This window comes from Octodon degus, unplaced genomic scaffold (genome assembly GCF_000260255.1).
Source record: "Octodon degus isolate 3935 unplaced genomic scaffold, OctDeg1.0 scaffold00058, whole genome shotgun sequence".
Taxonomy (NCBI): domain Eukaryota; kingdom Metazoa; phylum Chordata; class Mammalia; order Rodentia; family Octodontidae; genus Octodon; species Octodon degus.
The window spans coordinates 11771271-11779293 of NW_004524634.1; the positions used below are offsets into that span (position 1 = coordinate 11771271).

At 43.0% G+C, this 8023-nt stretch overlaps 1 protein-coding gene across 2 annotated transcripts in view; it reads left to right on the forward strand.

The window, feature by feature from the left end:
* Positions 1 to 8023, forward strand: part of Ctnna2 (catenin alpha 2) — a 1043423-nt gene that overhangs the window by 440468 nt on the left and 594932 nt on the right. The window lies entirely within an intron of this gene.

Genomic DNA, 8023 nt, shown 5'->3' on the forward strand with positions numbered 1-8023 from the left:
TGATGAAGTGGGTCTAAGGTGGTGGAGAAAATGGGAACTGGCTTAGGAGGGCATGAGGTAGGACAGAACTATGGCCAACCAATGATATTACAAGCACCATTGCTCAGAAAAAATTGACTATGTCTGAAAGGAGCTTGACAGTCAGGGAATAACTGGAGAATCAGTGGAGGCACCTGTTCAATATCAGGATTGTGGTTTTCCTTACAGTCTTTTCCCTTTGCCTCCTTCCAGGGCACTGTTGGTTCACCTGTGCTCATAAGCTTCATTAGTTTTGGTGAAAGCCTTTCTGGAGGCCATGTGTCTATCCACCCTCTCACCAGTGTTCTGTGCCAAATGCTGCCGCCATGCTGGCCATCACCAAGCTGCTGAGATGATGCCCCCTACTAGAGAATTCTGGGTACTCACTCTGCAGTCCCAGGCCTGCTTCACTGTCTTAGCCATCCAGCACCATTTCACTAAAGAAATACTAAGAGTAACTACTGGGCCCTAGGGGCAATGTTCTCCGAAAAGTGTGAATGGGATTTGATCTCTTCTGTGGGTAAGAATCCTTTTAGGGAAAGGATTCAGGCATAAAAACATAGTTGGGATAGCACCAGTACTATGGAGCACAGCACAGATTCTCATGTGGGCCTGCGACAGTGCTGTACAAGCTATGGGGGAGGCGCTCTACGCTATGCTTGGAGCGGTGTGCCTGCTCCCACATCTTGGCTTTGAAACAGAGTCCACTGGACTGAATTTCATTCTTGGTTCTCAGTATCTCCCTTTTAGCAAACTCAGTCTGCCTTAAAAAAATGCAGAACTCATGGTTTAAACCACAGAAATTTCCCTTCTCATGATTCTAGAGGCTGAAAAGAACAAAAGTATGTCGGGAAATATGGCTCCTGGTGGGGGCTTGGGATTCACCTACAAATATCCATTTTCTTCCTATGGCTTCCCATGATCTTTCTCTCTGTCAGAGTTCACAAACAAGAGAGTTTTTGTATCTCTGTCTCTTCTTAGTGTTATGTGTTCTCAAACAGAAGCCAGACTGGAGTCCAAATTGAGAATTTAAAATGAGCGTTTAGTACCGAGCTCAGGAGGCCAGGGAGATGGTTCAGTGGAATAAACTCTTCCCTGGCAAGTGCAAGGGCCTGAGTTCAATACCTAGTTCTGAAAAGAAAACAAAAAAACAAACAAACAAACAAAAAAAAAACTGAGCTTGGGGCCTTCCTGACTTCTACTCACGCAGGAGAGAAGTCAGAGAAGCACACTGAGTGACAGAAAACTGAGTTTTTAAGCAAAAACTACTCTCTACTTAGCATGTATACGTATTTTAAAACTAATCATTTATAGCCTAACAGTACATAAGGCACAATTCATAGGTTAACTTGACAGTAGATTGAGTACAATATCCAGATAAGTCATTAGCTACATTCCTACAAGGATACCAGGCAGTCAGGCCTAAACTTAATTATCACCTATTATATAGGGGCTGATTGTCTTAGCCACATACACATCAGCATGAATCACCGTGACTTAGGTAACTCCAAATTAACACATTCTAAGGTTATTAACTTTTAATCTACACAAATACTATGTCCTGTTTTCTAAGAGCAGTTGTAAAAAGAACTCATCAGTCTTAGGAGGAATTCCCTGGACAGAGGGAGCTTAAAGCTATAATTTTTAAACTAATGAGTGGTCTTGAGCACCCTGTTACTTATTTGCAGAAAATGGCCTCAGTGAGTTCAAAATCCAAGTAACCCCCATTGCACTTAGGATATGACACCAGTCTTACCAGATCAAACCCCAATTCTTATGACCTTATTTGAGTTTATCTTCATAGTGGGCCTGTCTCCAAATCAGTCACACTGGGAATTGCGGCTCCCATATATGAAGTCAGGGGAAATGACTTAGTCCACAGTGATCTAGATTGAGCAGGATCCACCAGGCACATCTGATCTACTTTCCTCAAGTTTGTATCCATATGCAGCCAACCCAGCAGGCCTGTGTTAATACACACCTGCTGGCAATTTCCATGTGGTCCTATTTTCATAATGTATGCACACACCTGGATGAGGTCTATTCATAGACTCAGGGCTAACTGGAGTACTTAGCTACTTAGTTCACCTTTCTCAGCCTTACTTTTCTTACAGACGTGCTTGAAACATACAACATAAAATGTGTGCATACATCTATGCAACATAAAATGTGTCCACACACACACTGGACTCTGGTACAAAGTTGAGTCTTCACCTGAATACTGGCAGCATTACTTTTATTTGTACTTGTGGAGGATGAGAATTCTGCCTTCTCTATCTTTTTAACCTCTCCAATAAAGATTTGTCTTCAAGGGTGATAGATGGTGATATAGGGGAGAACTGAAGCTCCCAACCTGAAAGGTTCCTGGATGAGCTCGTGTTCCCTAAAACTGAAGAACGGATTTTAGGAACAAATGCAGGTTAACAGCAGAATATTTATTGAGGGAAAGAAAGCTCTTCTCTGAGAGCAGGAAAGGAGGGGGCCCTCAGCTGGTGGTCCCCAGGAAGCTGTCTCTTTCAGGGAATTATATAGATTAAAACCATGAGGTGAGGCAGGTCTAAGGTGGAGGAGAACATGGGAACTTGCTTAGGTGGGCATGAGGTGGGATAAAACAACCAATAAGATTATAAGTGCCATTGCTCAGGTAAAATTGATTAAATCAAGTAACAAATGAGGAAGTGAGTCACTTAGCAAGTGGGCATGAGTACAAGACAGGGAGTCTACCTGTTGGGGGTTGGGTTAGTGGTTCATTTGGGTTCTTTCAAGGTGATTGATACCTATTTAGTATATCAGTCCCTCATACCCATTCCTAGGGAAGTATGTGGCTGTATTTGTGTACTCTTTTTTAAAATTAACTTTATTGAGAAACAAATAGCAATGAGACAGTTTCAAAACAAGTTAATAGGACAGTTACAATAATTAATGCATTGCATATTGTTGTCTTTATAGTAGTTATTCATAGTACAAGATGCAGACATGTTATCCTGTCCAAACACCATTAGTACAAATTTTTCTTCTCATTGAGTTAAGAGAAAGTAGATATCACTACAAAACAGTCTTGAGGTCTGGCCCATACAGAAGTGTCTGTCTCTTCCAAAGTTGCAAAGTCATCCTGTCTTCCATATTGTCCCCTTGAGAGCCTGACCCTGTCTGACTGCCATAACATTTCTATCTAATTCAGCTGCCTACAACAATGGGATGCCCTGATTATAACAAAGTAGGGTACTGGAGAAGAGAGACCAAGTCAGAATATAAAACAAAATAACTTGCAATCAACTCCGTATTGTTCAGAAAGTTCTGTGAGGGCCTTTCCTCGATGTGTACATCCAGTATCTCTAGAAACACTTTTACCTGAGAACGAGCCATTCCAAGGGCAGAATGCAATTTTGTTTATTGTAACACTAGTCATTCATGAGGAATATATCATTGCTTTGTTCTGGGTCATTTACCTTGAGTTGGAAAGATGCAAAATGAATTAGCCCTGAGAACAAGAGTTGGGGGAAATTATTGGTATGTATGTTTTTGAGATACATTGGTATACAACTGAAATAAGCAGCACATTGAAAAGTTAATTCAGCAGGAGTAATTCTAGGAAGTAACGCAACTTATTTGTCACTGAAGAGGACTGCTTAGCCTAGTGATTTCTTTACGTATGCTAAAGTGTTTTTAAACCCTTGGGTAGCCAGAGTCAATTTTTAAACATGTTTCCTCATTAATTTTCAATTTGTAAATGTGTATTGTATGGGAGTATTTTAACCATCAGGGAAGGCTGCATCACAGATGGCTCTTGCGTGACCTCAGCTGTCGATGATTAGAGGGAGTCACAATGGATGATGGCAAACTTGTCTGGAGATTCGCTGATTTCCAACAGTTTGGCTGCCCTTCTGGAGAGTTTCGTGCTCCTTAAAAATGAAAGCAAGGCGATTGTAATGGGGCCATCCGAGCCCGGAGTGGCCCACATGAAATAATTACAGGGGGCTCTTTGCTTTTCTCTGTGGAATTCTTTCCAGTGAAAACACACTGACAGAATTATTGATCATTTTGAAGCAAGCATGCATACGAAGCATTGAGTCGCTGGCTCTCCAGGCCTCCATGGGGCAGGCCATTTCATGCTTCCATTATAGCTCATGTTGAAGTCACCAGTAAAATATGAAGTCGCACCTAAAATGTTCCTGTGAATTATGTCTGCAAATGTTCTCCTATGGCAGCAGGAGTTAAGCACTGCCAGGGCAAAGGTTTACTGAGGTATATGCATTGTAGCTAGCACTGTTAAAAATTGAACTTAAAGTACACTAAGCAGCCCAGAATTATAATTGACAAATCCACTTACTGGAGCCTTTTTTCCTGCTTTTCTATGCTACAATCATTCGTGTGTTTTAACCTCAAATCTGACCATGCAGAATGCATGGGGAAGAAGAGGATCTTAGAAGTTTAACTCATATGCATTCTCACTTATATTCTCTCTGGTCTTGAAAGAGCTGACTAGTCTTTCTGATGTTTGGTGTTGTGAACTAGAGGACAACCATATGTGTTAAGCAGGTGGGCTGTAAGAGATCGTCCCTGCATGCTGGGGCACACTCCAAAGTGGTAGCTCTTTCTTTGTCTCCTACTATCCTCTTTCTTTGTAAGGGACTCAAACTGCACATGACTTGTCCCGATGTTTTCCAAGGACGAACTTTAATCCCTGTTTTATCACTCTAATATTTCTTAGGAAGTGCTGAACCTTAGCAGGTATGTGCAACTTCAGATTCCTAATGATGCTGAGGATCTCCATAGAACTGCAAGAGAGGAACCAGGAGAAAAAGGAAGCCAGAGTGTTTGGAATCTAAGATCTGACATGAGACACATGGAGTCTGTCCTGTGTGGTACTGATAGGGAGAAGTCCCTGCTCAGCTCATTTGGTTATGTGCGGGTGTGGTCACTATGCTGACCAAATACAGCACCATCCTGGCAAACTGTCTCATCTTCAGCTGAACTCAGATTGCTCCCATTTGTCTTTTCTGACCATGTCTCACTCCCAACAGTGCCTACCCTTCTCGCCATTACCCAGTACCTGGCTTGTCGCCTGAGCAAGGCCTGGTAGAGACAAAAGAAAGAACATTTGCTGAGGTTTCTGTGGCATGATCAAGTGTGTCCTGCTAGAGACTTTTTATTTTGATGAGGATTCAGCAGAGTCAAAAACAGAGCAACGAGGCATCTACCCGTGGAAAACCAAGTATTAGGACCTCAGAGAGGAGCAGCAGCTGAGTAGTCACAGCACCTGTCTCACTGCCCAAGACAAGGAGGCTGTTATGAAAGAACCAAATGTGGCCTCTATGAGGCCAAAATCTAAGTGCAGTCTACTGTTTAAACATCAGAAACCACATTAGCAGGGACATCCAGCGGAGTCACCTTTGTGCCCTCTACCCAATTCCCCTGGTGTACTGCCTCAAGGGAAATCCATTCTCAGTGATAAGGACAGCAGGTAGCTGTCCTGCACCATGCTCTTTTCCAGGCCTGGAAGATGCCACTGCTACGCTACAGTGCACTTTGCTCACAAGCCCCTACAGGCTGCTCCTCAACTTTGTATCTCAGGTACTTTGTACTGTTCTGACATTTTTACGAGGAAATGAAATCTGTTTGCCTGCCCCGAGTTGTGATTTCCAGATCCTAAATAAAGTAGTTTGAGGAAACAATATTGTCTCCCACTTTAATGATGAAAAAATGTACCTTAAAGAAGTCACATCGCTTTCTCATGGTTGTCCAGATTGTGTGTCATGGAAGAATAACCCAACGTGGCTCCTTGCCCTCCAAAATCATGTACTCTTTGACTGTATCCAGCTACCTCTATGAGGTCACAGGCTTCAGCTGTGTAAGTAGATGTTCACATAACAGCTCCTCAGGATGTAGATTTATACTAAAATAAAACCAAAGCCAAAATCAATCTTTAGTAAAGGATTTGAAGTACAGGTTAACACGTGACCCCATACAACGTAGGCATTATCCGAAGCATCTCACCACATCCACCCCCTTAAGAAGTTGCCTTCAGCCTCTGGGCACTCTGACCCATGAAACAAACAGAAAGGCTTCAATAGTGAAAGCATCCTGGGGAACTCTGTGTTTGGATCATTCTGCACATAAGAAATTTCATATTAGCTGCCTTATTGCAAACGGTTCACAAGGGCTGGCCAAATAGCTCAGCGGATTTAAGCGCCTGCAAGCAGGTGCAAAGGCCAGGAGTTTGATCCCTGGGCCTCCAGTGCTGGCCCTACCCCTGGGGCATGCTGAGAGGGCAACTGAGATTGGGCATGGTGGAGCAAGCCTATAACCCCAGCTCTTGGGAGGCTTTTAAACAAGCAGAGATCAGTATGAGTTGGATCTGTAGTGAGACACTGAACATCCTGTAGACCCTTCCCTAAAATACAAAAGAAAGAAAGAAAGAAAGAAAGAAAGAAAGAAAGAAAGAAAGAAAGAAAGAAAGAAAGAAAGAAAGGGAAAGAAAGAGAAAACAGTTCCTAATCACTCTTGCTATGTCCCAGGACTCCATGTGTCACATGAGATCTTAGGTCCACAGGCCACCACTGCATGGTGATGAAGGTGTACAGCTAAAATATTTACTGTTGCAAATTACAGGAAGTAGCCAGATGAAACGTCATATTCTCTGACTCTCTAAAAACTTCCATCTGAAACAGAAATTCACATTCTTTTCTGAATGTGCAGGTAGTCTGTGCAACTCTTCATGCAAGTAGCCCAACATAAGCATACTCGTGGGGAGCTCTTCCAAGAACTAGGTTGGCAGCCAAAGCCTGGCCATCTTCCCAGGGCTCCCCTGGCTCTGTGGCCGTGGTGCCAGCTGAATACTTTCTTAGCTTACCTCTCCAGAATGTGGTTTTCACAGTATGAAAATCTAACCTAGTCATGTTTGTCTGTGACGGTCATTGAGTTCTGTATTCTGTATTAACATTTTCGTTTTTTTCTAAGTCATTGTGGAGTACCTTTTCTTTTCTTTCTTCCTCCTCCTTCCCCTCCTCCTCCCCCTCCTCCTCCTCCTCCTTCTCCTCCTCCTCCCCCTCCTTCTTCTTCTTTTTTCTTTTTCTTGCATAATGCCTCACTACCCAAATCAGACTCATAGTGATCGTCCTCTTTTCAGCCTCCCCAGTGCTGGGATTGCAGGCATGTGCCACCACACCCAGACTTGGTTACTGGCTCAGCTTGCATGGGGGTGGGGCTGGTGTGGCATGCAGTAGCAAGGATCAAACTCCAGTCCCTGTGCTTGCCTAAGTAGGTGCTTAGTCTGCTGAGCTATCTCACCAGGCTGGAGTGCATTTCCTTAATGAATACTTCTTATGGGTGGGTGTGCATGCACCGCATTATTCTAGGGATGTAATGGAAACTGTCATCATTATAGATTTATACAGTTATTACTATGTCATTCAAGCATATAGCAGTTAAATGGTTTGAAACAGGGACACTTTGATTAATGTACACAAAGCCACCTTATGGAAGAGTGGCAGAATGCTGGTCCTAATTGCCCTGTCATTCAATAAGTGTTAAAATCTATCTGAAACCAGGTACTGTGCTAGGGACTAAGGTATTCACTGAAAGAGATAAACATGTTTTCTGTTCTTGGACACTTACAGTTGAGTGAAGTTGTGCACAATATAAACAAGCAATTATCTACAGTATAATTTTAGGTAATGAGCCAGGCAAGATGGCACTCTGCTGTAATCCCAGCACTTGGGAGGCTGAGGCAGGAGCATCACCATGAGTACCAGGCCAGGCTGGGCTACATAGTGAAACCTCATCTCAAAAAAAAAAAAAAAAAAAAAGAGGGCAGCTGTGTGGGTGTATTCTGCACCCCTATAATCCCGGCACTTGGAGAAGGCTGAGGCAGGAGGATCACTTCGAGTTCTATACCAGCCTGGGCTACATAGTGATTTCAAAGTCACCTTGGATTATACAGCTAGATCTTTTCTCTAGGAGGAAAAAAAGAGGCATAGAAACCCTCAAAACTATTCATACTGAG